At 37.1% G+C, this 12,229-nt stretch overlaps 3 long non-coding RNA genes across 4 annotated transcripts; 2 read left to right on the top strand and 1 right to left on the bottom strand.

The window, feature by feature from the left end:
* Positions 1-1,355: 1,355 nt before the first annotated feature.
* On the top strand, positions 1,356-2,954 carry LOC103475107 (uncharacterized). Its single transcript, XR_535290.3, has 3 exons — positions 1,356-1,810; positions 1,913-2,032; positions 2,214-2,954. It is a non-coding gene; the product is annotated as an uncharacterized LOC103475107 (long non-coding RNA).
* Positions 2,955-4,900: 1,946 nt separating this feature from the next.
* LOC145554656 (uncharacterized) lies at positions 4,901-9,354 on the top strand. 2 transcript variants are annotated; one of them, XR_014090636.1, is made up of 6 exons: positions 4,901-5,705; positions 6,370-6,503; positions 6,637-6,783; positions 7,496-7,741; positions 8,607-8,871; positions 8,993-9,354. It is a non-coding gene; the product is annotated as an uncharacterized LOC145554656 (long non-coding RNA). The 2 variants fall into 2 exon arrangements; XR_014090637.1 differs by lacking the exon at positions 7,496-7,741 and having other exon boundaries at positions 8,993-9,353.
* A 313-nt stretch (positions 9,355-9,667) lies between these two features.
* On the bottom strand, positions 9,668-12,229 carry LOC145554655 (uncharacterized). Its single transcript, XR_014090635.1, has 6 exons — positions 11,754-12,229; positions 11,626-11,685; positions 11,154-11,204; positions 10,862-11,053; positions 10,210-10,321; positions 9,668-10,089 (listed from the first exon to the last, which is right to left on the bottom strand). It is a non-coding gene; the product is annotated as an uncharacterized LOC145554655 (long non-coding RNA).

A 12,229-nucleotide genomic window follows, 5' to 3' on the forward strand; every position in this document is an offset into this window, starting at 1 on the left:
CAGTGAAGCCCGGCATGTTGCCCAGCAACCCCAGCGGACCTCCCCACGTTACCTAGCAACCCAAGCTGAGCGCCAGGACTTATGGTAAGCTGGTTTTATAATAATAATTAATAATAATAAATTGTATTTGCATAGCACTTTTCTAAGCAATTAACACACTTTACAAGAGTCAAGAAAGATTACAAACAGAACATTAAGTACATAAAGCAAAATCATAAATGGAGAGCAATTAAATACATAGCAGAAAAAAAAACCCTGTTGGTTTTTCACGTTGCATTCTTGACTGTGTCTCCATTACAAACTTTCCAGATATTCTGCTAATCAAAAAGACACAATTTTGCAATTGCTGTGTTTACATTAAATAAGAAACACAAATAAAGTAATGAATAAGTTTGTTCACTCAATACGTCATTAAAAAACAAGCTGTGCCATTATTCTCCAACTACTTCCTGTCACCTTCTTCATTTCTGCCAGTACTAACATTCTGTTGTTGATCATGTGACTCGTGTGATGCAAAAAAAGTGTTTCCACTGTAGTTTTGAAGAAAACAAAAATTTCATTACAACTGAAAAAACCACCTCACTTAGCGAAAAAACATGTTTTTTTTTAAACAAGCCAATTTATTTTAAAAATTCCAATTCGCAAAATTATATGGTCAGTAGAAACGCAGCTCTTGCTGGTTGTGCAGGAGGCTCTACTTCTGCTTTTCAAAGACGTATGGTTGCATAATTGTGCATCTGCTATCAGCCATTTTCTTGTTTGAGTGTGAACGTTGTGTGGCCAGCAGCAGCTTATTTGTATTTAAAGTGACAGACCCCTAAACTGAGCAAATTAAAATCTCATTTAGGGGTCCACTGATTTATTGTTCAACCTATTTATTGGTGCAAATTTCATAAATATTGGGAGATCAGTGATCAGCCAATACATGCATAGGAATAAGTTATTATTTCTTAATCTTATCTACCTCAGCAAAGGTCTAAAAATCAACCAGTGACCTAATTTTTCTCCCGTTAGAGAGGTTTGACTAACAGACCAGCCCACCAGGTCATGTCTGCATGTTTGCAGTTAATAGTCACCCCACTGTTGCCAGCTAAGTGACTTTCTTGCTATATTTAGTGATATTTCAGATTTTAAAAAATTGGTATCAGCCAAAATCGGAATTGGTACGTTACGATTTTTATAGATCATAATCGGCGATTGGCCAGAAAACTGCAATCGCTGAACCTCTAATCTCATTATCCAAGAATAATTTTGTGCAAAAGAATTGTAATGAACATGTTTTGTATAGCAAACACCTATGCTAACACGTTCAAAGAGGCATAATAAGTCACCTTTACCGTTAGCAGTAGCAGCAGAAAGATGTGTGGTCTGCTGCGTTTTGGATAAATACGATATGTAGAGTAAAAACAGATTGAGAAGGCGGTGTGTCTAAAGGAAAGCTGAGTCTCTCTGCTCTCTTTCTGTGTCCCCCCCCAGCAGGGATGACTGCGCTCTGCGTGAGCCCTTTCATGTCCACCTCGCCCCGTGCCTTCAGTCTCAAAGGTCAGGCCACATTAAGATCTTTAAGGCGCAGAAATAGCCCTCGCCGCTGCAGGCCGGTGCTTCTTTCGCCTCCTTTAGCGGAGGATAAAGCTCAAGCATCGGTGGACACCAGCAATCTGAAATCCACAGAGGCTTATGCCGAGTATTTGATGAGGTGCTCTGAGCTGCAATCCCTCCCGCAGGAACGGTTTAACTGTTTTGTTTTTTTGTGGTTGTTGTTTGGTTCGTTGGATCTGGTCGGCTGAGCCACAAAGCTGCCTAACCGGAGGTCCGTTTGTCTTTGGCCTCTCAGTTCATCGTGAGATCAATACGCTCTGTTCCAGTCCGAGTACATTCGCCTGTTTTCCATCTTTTTCTTTTCTTTCTTTAGAATTTTCTCCTCCTCTCTCCGATCATCCGTTTGATGCTGAACGATGGGGGGATGGGAGGAAGATAGTAGGATTGATTTGGTGGGAGGAATAAAAAGAGGACACTAATGATATTGCATCGGGTGAGATCAGCATATCTTTGTTTTCATCCAACCAAGAAAACAAAATGCAAGCGGGAAATGTTTCTTCTCTTTTATCACAACCTGAAATAGATTTTTAAGGTGTTAAATCATCAATTTTAACACAAAATGGGAAAACCTACTAATATTTTTATGTATCCTTAATTTATTTACATTTGTCTAGAAAGTCCGGTTCGTTTGGTGAGGTGTGAATTCTGAAGTGAACTCTGGTCCCATTCGAGTGAGATCCACGCTGACCGGAGATCGCTCCAAAAGCAGGAAGTGGACTACAGCGTAGGGCATTCTGGGTTAAAAACAACCAAAACGAACGCGGACGTCCAGTGCTACTGGGAGAAATGGCTCACAATCTTTTGCCAAAGACAAAAGAGAAATCCTCCAACTGCTAAAATCTGACGCCACTCCATTTTTGTTTACATTTTCGCTCAGCGTTTTCTTCAGTGTTTTTGTGTCATTTCCGTCAGTGGTTGTTGGTGCAGCGCCCCCACAGGCGAGAAGGGGAACAGGTTTTTCAAAGGGTTTGGTTTGTTTCACAGTGCAGTGTAAAAGGAACCACACTAGCTGAAAATGTAACAAATGCTGCAATTTTGGTCGCCAATCGAACCGAATCTACCAGAATATCAGGTGTGAAAAACCCCTAGAGATGGAGAGCATTCACACCATCCCTCTTATGTCCATTTTAATCAAACTCTCGTTTGTTTGCCGGGAACGTTTGGGTTGTTTGGGAAGTGGAAGACAGTGAATGGATGAATGGATGGATAGGCAAATAAACTGATGCAAATTGTTTAAGTTGGTGATAAATGGATCTACCTGTTAAACACTTTGAACTGCCTTGTTGCTGAAATGTGCTATCCAAATAAACTTGAATAAAATCCACTGGAATCTCCAAGTTTTCGAGCAAACGAGACGAATCCTGTGTTTGTTGTTGCGGGACGTCACCTGGAAAGAGTAAAGCTCTTATCTTCTTACATCCTCGTCTTTCTTCTCAAGGAGATTTGTGAATAATCAGCTAACAGGGTGTTAAGACGACTTCCAGGTGAAAAGTCAATGAGCACTTAGCAATGAGACAATAGCCCATCTGGCAGAGACCGTCCAACTTTTTCAATGAATTGTATTGTTTTTGAGAAGCGACATAGAGCTTCAGCTGGTATTTTTAGCAGGTTTGTGTTTTTCCTTGAGGCAGCAACCTTCATGGACGACCAACTCAGCACCCCCCGCCCCGTGAGGAAGGCCGAGGGAGGGAGAGGAGGAGGAGTGTGGTATTACCAGAAAGCCTGAGGTGTTAAGTAGCTCAGTTTGGAAAGCATTGCTAAGCCAATACACTCTGACGTGTGGAAGTACTATCACTCCAGCGCTCAAAAACATACTGCCTTTAAAAAAAAAGTGTTTATATGAAATAAAACATTCATGTATTCATCTCAGACACCAATTACACGTGCTGAGGCATCCTTGGCGCCCGCTGTTGTTTTTAATGCCTTGAAACAGCTCTCCGGCTCTAAGGGATATGTCGATATTTTAGCAGGATGTCATCTATTATTCTTGTTACTCGCTAACAAGAGATCCTGTTTGTGTGCCAAGCACTCTAAGCAAAATGCAAATGCGGCTGCTCAATCTTGCGACTTGCCTGCACACAGCTGATGAGGCCTGATTTGTGTGTGCGCCTCTACGGAAATAAGACAATATACGGGGTAAACGTAAGGCTCATGACTGTTTTATTTCTTTTCATGAATGCCTGTTTCATCTCTCTGCTTCACAGGGAAGGCTAAATTATTTATCTTACAAGAGAAAAAGAAAAGCAAAGGAGGAACACTGAAAGGGAAAAAAAGACCCACATAAACACAGACATGCTGGCATGAATAATACGCTTTGACACATAAAAACATGCATAAAATGTGAATATTAATGAATGATCAAGAGAAATTGAATAGATGTGACATGTAATCATTCCTAATGAAAGGTGGAGTTCATTATATCCTTAGCTAAGGGTTTTAAAATTTGTTTCGTGGTTTTAAAATGGTAAGAAAAAAAAAATTGGGTGTTTGTTGCTCAACAAAGAAGCTGGAGACACAAAGTGAATGAGAATAGAATATTTATTTATTATTTATTAGAATAGTGGAGATTGCTATGATGGTGTAGGGCAGGGGTGTCAAAGTCCAGTCCTCGAGGGCCGGTGTCCTGCAACTTTTAGAAGTGCCTCTGCTGCACCACACCTGAATAGAATAATTAGGTCATTAGCAAGGCTCTGGAGAACTGAGGAGGTAATTAAGCCATTTGATTCAGGTGTTTTGTACCTGTGGCACATCTAAAAACTGCAGGACAGCGGCCCTTCAGGACTGGAGTTTGACACCCCTGGTGTAGGGCCATTGTAGATGGAGGGGGAAAAAATCAGAAATTTTTAGATTAATCTCAGAAATGTTCTGTAAAAAATGTTGAAATTTCTGAGTTCTAAAAGTCCAAAATTTACAAGAAAAAATTCAGAAATTTTGATATTAAACTTGGAGAAAAAAAACTTGGAAATTTCTAAGTTTCAAAAATTAAAAATAGTTAAATTTTAGTCGGGAATTTCCGACTTTCCAAACTTAGAATTTTTTTTCAAGAATTTCATGAGTGATTGTAATATTTAAATATATACGTTATTGTTTTAAAATACACATTTAAAGGTTCTGCAAACGTTTCCAGGGCGGAACCAATGTTTAATTACTTGTTTGGGTTAGATCGATATTCTCAGTTACACGTCATACTCGATAGAGGGCAGCGTGTTTTATTTTTGTCAGTGTGGTAGAGATTCGGAGAGACGTGCAGTAAAAGTTTTTCGACACTTGGAAGACTTACTGCAAGACCTGTTTATTATGGAGGACCAAAACTGACATAATAATAAATAAAAGAATAAATATATATACTATATATTTTTCTTTTTTATTTCTCCATACACATGACATTCCATCAAGAAAAATAGACATTTTTATTTATTATTTCCTAACCGTATTTATTTCTTGATGTATTTATTTATTATTTCCTCGCTGTATTATTATTCACTCCTTCGTATTATTATTCACTCCTTCGTATTATTATTCACCCCTCCGTTTTATTATTCCCTCGTCCGTTTTATTATTCCCTCGTCGGTATACAGACGAGGGAATGTAAATATGTAAATGAGGAGGCCTGCTTTCTATGTCCTGCTCTTCTATTGGGTCAATCAACCGGAAACAGAACGATCAGTCTGCAGATCCATTGTTCATGCCTGCGCTGTGCTTCTCTTAGCAGAGCAACCTTTTTTAGAGGAATTTAAAAAAATCTAAGAAATGTATCGTAGGATTGCTGAGGATTTAAGGCACCTTGCCAATTTAGCTGAAAGTAGCACAGTCAGTGATGACTTTTTGCTTTTTCGTGTCAATGTTTTTATGGAGTTGCTGGTCCAGGTAGCTGCAGACACGGATAATGATGCTAACTCATTAGTTGTCCAGATGTTGGAGGAAGTGGCTTGCCGTTTGCACCAATCTGTGTACCACACAAGAACAGTTGGAAGACCTGGATATTTTCTGCCTGCTGAGGTATTGGAATCATTTCTTCTTGCTGGTGTATCCGTCATGGATATTGGCAGACTTTTTGGGGTCAGTGAAAGAACAGTTCACAGGCGAATGGCAGAGTACGGTATAAGGTAAGCATGTGTGATATTTCTTTTGCTTTTTGGAACTTATTTGTATTTAATATTAGTATTATAATTCCAGTTGTTACAGAACATCTGTTTCAGTTGCGTGTGGTTATGTTTCATGGCTGTTGAGGTACTGACTTAATCTAAATCATAAGATCCCATTCATGTTAGTGTTTAGCTATGGAAAAACAGGGTGCAAAAATCATTATAAATAATGTTATCATTATATTATTATTTCATGATGACAGCTGACGCTCTGCCTCCCCTGACCGCATGTTTCTGATCTGTTGTGTTCAAATGTCCAAATATCAAATTTTACTAATAAAACATGTCATCTTGAGCCTTTAATTTACTGAAGAAGTTCAGAATTGTGAGATATTCATATTCATTAATGATTTGCTCGTTCTCTGTTCTAACCCTGCTTCTGATCTCTTGACCTCTGGAGATAGTTTACCTCACCCATTATCACCCAACTAGGATAATGATAAGTGTTGATGGATTGATTGATTAATAGTAATATATTTAGTTGTAGATGGCATCAGAAAAGTATTTACGAATTTTTTGCTGTCCACCATTAATATTCTTCCACATAACTATTATGGTAATTCTTCCTGCAATTCATTCGGTGTGTGTAAATTCACTTTGTGTTGCTTTTTATTTTCTCTTGTAGAGTATCTCAATTATACAGCAACATAGAAGATGATGAGCTCGATGGAGTTGTGTGAGACATTCTAAGTTATCACCCTAATATAGGATACAAGATGTTATTGGGCTACTTGAATGCCCGAGGTATTCATATCCAAAGTAAGTCAACAGATGAGCCTGTGGCTGCTTATACAAACAACAATTGCAGTTTTATATATCATTCGATTGATGATAAATGTTCATCACCTCCAAATAAAAAATGCTTTAATTATGGTTTACTTAAATTTTCAAGGAAGAAGAGTGCAAGAAGCAATGCACCGAGTTGACCAGCAAGGAATATTGACGTGCACTTTCCAGCTTTGCCTGTTCGTCGTAGAAGATACTCTGTGCCAGCTCCAAACAGCTTGTGGCACATAGATGGAAACCATAAACTTATACGGTCAGAATTATTTGTTTGATAGAATAATATAAACAATTCCTGATACGTTATGGACACAGAGAAATGACAAGACCAGATAAATGCTTAACTATATAGTTAGTGACCTGCAGATACTGATCAAACATGTTAAATCTTCCTAAATTAAGCATACAAATTTTCCTTTTTTAATGACCATCTATTTTGAAATGGTTTTGATAATTTTATTAAGGGTCACACCTATTATGAAAAGAATAGGCCTATTAAGAAAAAAAAACATTTGATTGATGTTTGTAAAACTTCTATAGCTGCTTCATTACATTTACATAATGAAAAGCATTAAAGTAAAAATTGATTCCTATAAATTTTTTTGCCTGCTCATGATTACTTATTAATGTAATTTTTTAAAAGGAGGAATTAAGTTTACATTAAAAATACATGTACTTTTTAAAAATAGGGAATAAGGACTTCAAGTGCTGATGATTATATAGATTACTTTTATTAATGCCATTTTTCAAAGTGAGACACAAAAAAAGGATAACTTTTTTCTCAGCTTTTCCTAATTGAGAAATTAACCCTTAATGGAACTACTATTTGATTTAACGTAAACATGGACTTAGCTTTATAATTGCACTACAGTTCTGATTTTATTTCTATGTGAATTTTAATCATGCATCCAACAATAAAAAAGTTTCTTCTACCAGTGCTAATCAAAAAAAAATTTTTCTCTATATAGATGGCGAGTTGTTCACGGGGGCATTGACGGCTTTAGCCGCCTCATTGTTTACCTGACTGCTGCTACAAACAATCGTGCCACAACAGTTCTTGACAGCTTTCTTGAAGCTGTGAATACATATGGAGTGCCATCTCGTGTTCGTTCAGACAAAGGAGGAGAGAACGTACTAGTGGCACACTTCATGGTTTCAACCAAAGGACATAACAGAAATTCTCACATAACAGGAAGAAGCACACATAACCAGAGGTATTAAAATTTAATTCTATATTTATTATCCATTATCCTTTTTTTTCATATTGACTACTTACATGGAAATTGCTACCTTTTTAAAAATAGCATTAAAAATAACCAAATTACCGAGGTTAGTATAAAGATATGGAACTCAAAATCATGAACTCAATGTCTACAGAGCAATAACTGGATACCAGGGTGGCGTTGTGAAGCCAGCTGTTAATGTAAATCCAAACACAACCTATACTGGATTTACCTGTAAGAGCATGACTCCTGTCATGCAATAAAAGTTGTTAGCCCCTCCAAGCCTTATGGCATTATCAGGAAAAAAATAGTTTATCCATGTCTTGCAGAAAAAGAGAAAGCAGCAGTTTCTTGTTTCCCTTTTGGTGGTTACATTAAGATTCATGTAATCCATGAAGCTTAATGGATTACTTGAAAGCAATGATACATTGCTTTCAAGCTATCATTTGGAAAGGGTAGCTTTTAGCTGATGTGCAAGTCCATGACACCCTAGCTTTTGTTTTCTCTCACGTCTTCTCCGCTGTCTTTGTCTCCATGGTCATGGGCTGCTGGAAGACTAAACTGCTCTAACTCATCTAACTTGCGTAGCAGTCCAAGGCTTTGTACAGTTATCTGTGTCTTCAAATTTTTGTAGTACACGACTGAATTTGCTGAAAATTATTGACGCTCAGACTGTTATTAAAGATTTTTAAATAACCATTCAATTTGTTTTCTAATGACTAAATACATTTACAGGACATGAATAACATTGAGTGACATAATGTAAATAGAATTTAAAGTTGTTGGTCTTTAAATAAGTGTATTATGAGATGCTTGTTTTTCTCACCTTTCTCATTAAAATGTCTTTTCAATCCAGGATTGAGAGGTTGTGGAGAGATGTATTTGGGGCAGTGTTGGATCTGTTTTATACAACTTTCTGCTACCTGGAGACCGAGGGCCTGTTGCAAACAGACAACAGGGTGCACTTATACGCATTACACTGGACCTTTCTACCTCAAATCAACAGACATCTGAGATTTTTCATGGATGGCTGGAACAACCACCGACTACGTACAGAACGGAACCAGTCACCACTACTGTTGTGGTCTCAAAACCAACGTGAAGATGGCGACCCCACACAGGTTTGTGTAATGTGTTCCATTTCACAAAGTTTAATTATAAATTAACTTGTGTGTTTTAAAAAAAACTCCAGTGTGTCTAATTTGGAATTTATTTATATCACGATTTCTTAAATCTTTACAGGTTGACAACCAGTATGGCATTGATGGGGAGAGGCAATATGGTCACCATCATGATGGCGTGACTGTGCCAGAGGTAGAGCTTCCAAGGCCTTTGACTCGAGTGGAAATTGAAAGACTACCAGATCCAACGACCTTGTTTTCTAATGTGATAAATGTTTATCAACAGACAGTTGATATTCTCACTGAAATATTTGAAAATATGTAAACAGAGGCTACAAAAAAAACGTCCTTGAAAATTTGATGCAACTTTGTTTCCTTATTAGATAAAAATATTTTCTTTGAGTGTGTAATTTATTATCATAATGTATGTTGCTCCTTTTCAGACGAAAAGTTAATAAAATTAACTCCATTATAAACAGAAACAACTTGCTATTTATTTATAACCATCACATAATCTTACACAGTGGTCGAGTTACATTTTGTAATTGAAAAGACAATAAACTTGATGTGAACTATTTGTAAATTAACAATATTCAGTGTTTAAATGTGCTACTTACATGTTTCTGTAATAAAAACACCTTTAATATGACTTTTCATTATAAATCAATATATATCAGATTTTAGCTTGTAGGTTTAATTAATTTCAAGCTAAGAAATAAAGTATTACTATGGTTTTATATTTTGAAAGTTTTTGTGTGATACTACAAATGACTAGGTTAACTTAGTAAACAATTGATAGCATCAAGAACAAGCTCTTCAATAAGTTGTACAATAACTTGAAGCAGTTATATTTTAAACAATAATGCAAAGTTCTGTCAAACTCTGAAGTAAATGGTTACTTCAGAACCATTACAGAAAATTAGAAAGTTGTAACTTTGACAAGAAATGTCATGGGGCATGTCTAAGTGCGTAAACTTGTAACGCGTTGCAATAGCCTGGTTCAAATTAGTCCGAAACCTGAATAGCTTGATGAAATGCTGGCCATAAGGTTTTGGTGGAAGTCTGCATAGGTTTTGTCATTTTTTGACAATTTCAACATCAGAAAGCAAGTAGATGACTGCGGGAGATTGCAGTCAACAACTTGAATCTCCAGATTGGAGCTGACCAGACCCCAGCCAGTCCAAAAAGTTAGTAGATTCCTTAGGATGTCCGACGTCCCTTTACGGCACACAAATACAAAAATTAGGTTAAGATTAAAATTTTATTAATACATCTGTGAAAAAACTCTTCCCAATTAAGTTTTGAAAAAACCCAATGTATTTTTAAATAATTTCTTACCACTTTCGATGAATCTGCGGAGGAAACTCATAATCAGACAGTGATCTTCCAAAGAGACTATGTCCTCATCGATCTCTTCGTCATTAGGCCAGTTGATGTTATCAAGTAACATCTGCACAAAGAAATGAAATGCAAAAACATTCATCTACATATAGGTTATTGAAGATTTGAAAAAGATGCGTATAAAGGTAGGCCTAAGAATGTGTAAAGTCTTTTGTTTAGTGTTTTAATGTGCAGAAGAGACATGAAATACAAGTGTAAACAGTGTCATGCATTTGTATGTACTGTGCAGTAACATGTCTCAAGTGCATATAACTTCACGTGTACAAACACGTGAAGTTATATGTTTTTTATAAGTTTTTTAATCATGTTTAACAAAAGAAAGACATTCCATTAGTAGTACATTGCTGCACTCTACAAACAAATAAGAAACATAAATCATTACATTTTAAAAATTAAGCAAGAAATTTTGAAGGAATGTATCAAACTTGTCAAAATAAAATTGTTTGATGTATTGCAAACCAGTGTGGCCTTTTAAAGACACATAATTGGTTTGTCCTTACAAACACACTTTAATTTATGGAACTAAAACATTTTACATACATTGTTAGACAAGCAAAATAGTAAAGCAACAGTAACATAACTAACCCACCTCGGTAACATATGCGTTTTTCTCCCAGCCCAGCTCTTTGGAGACACTCTTTGTCCTGTCGTCTTGGGACAACCGAGGAGTCTTTCCGTGCAAGACAACAGAAACTGTGTGTATACGTTGTCTGACAGACGGGATTTGTCCGTCTCTGATGCCTTAGATTTGTCCGGCTGGAAAACAGTCTAGAAACCTCAGCTGAGGGTGGAAATAATCAAGTGTTCAAAGCACCAAAGTTACATACTTAAGAAAGACAATTTTTTAAAAACCTTTTTTTAAAAACTATGAAATAGCTCACCATCAACCGGATGCCGTCCTGCAAAATCAACATTTCCAGGTGTTGTTGATGCTGTGAAAATAATGAGATATGTGTCAAAATATGTGAGAAAGTCTGGCATTGTAAGCAACATGAACACACACTCACAACTACGGATAATTTAGACTCTAAATACCTTCCTTTATTTTTCTGCATTTTGGCGCTCACTAAAAACATTTTGGACATCCCTGATTTAGACAGACCAATAAACCTGACAGTCGCGTTTATGGACTGTGGGAGGAAACGGGAGTATGTCAATCCAAGTTTCCCCATCTGATACGGTTCCGCCTGCGTCTTCCTGCTGCTCCGCCCATCAGTGGTGGAGAAAGTACTCAATAAATGTACTTAAGTACAATAACGAAGTAACATAACATAAGCTGACGAATTACATTAAAAATAGTAAAAAAAAAAAAAAAAAAAACACACACAAGGACGGGAACAAGAGAACACTTACTAAAATTGCGCGTTGGCCTGGCCCTGGGACTTTGTGTCGGAGGAGTAGAACCGGTGGTTGCTAATGAAACGAGAGTATGATTAACATCTTCCACAAATTTCCAAAAGTATAGTTAGCCAAACACTTACCGCGTTCCAACTCCTCCAACCTATTCGCAGCCTCCCTTAACAAGTCAGAAACTGAGCGTCCGCCATGTGACTCCACCATACCTTAGGTACTGCTCAACTGAGGCCGAAAGCGCAAAGTAGAAAGGCATGAACAATGGATCTGCAGACTGATCGTTCTGTTTCCGGTTGATTGACCCAATAGAAGAGCAGGACATAGAAAGCAGGCCTCCTCATTTACATATTTACATTCCCTCGTCCGTATACCGACGAGGGAATAATAAAACGGACGAGGGAATAATAATACGGAGGAGTGAATAATAATACGGAGGAGTGAATAATAATACGAGGGAGTGAATAATAATACGGAGGAGTGAATAATAATACAGCGAGGAAATAATAAATAAATACATCAAGAAATAAATACAGAAATAAATACGGTTAGGAAATAATAAATAAAAAATGTCTATTTTTCTTGATGGAAAGTCATGTGTATGAAG

The sequence above is a fragment of the Poecilia reticulata genome, chromosome 13 (genome assembly GCF_904066995.2).
Source record: "Poecilia reticulata chromosome 13, P_reticulata-male-v2, whole genome shotgun sequence".
Classification (NCBI taxonomy): Eukaryota; Metazoa; Chordata; class Actinopteri; order Cyprinodontiformes; family Poeciliidae; genus Poecilia; species Poecilia reticulata.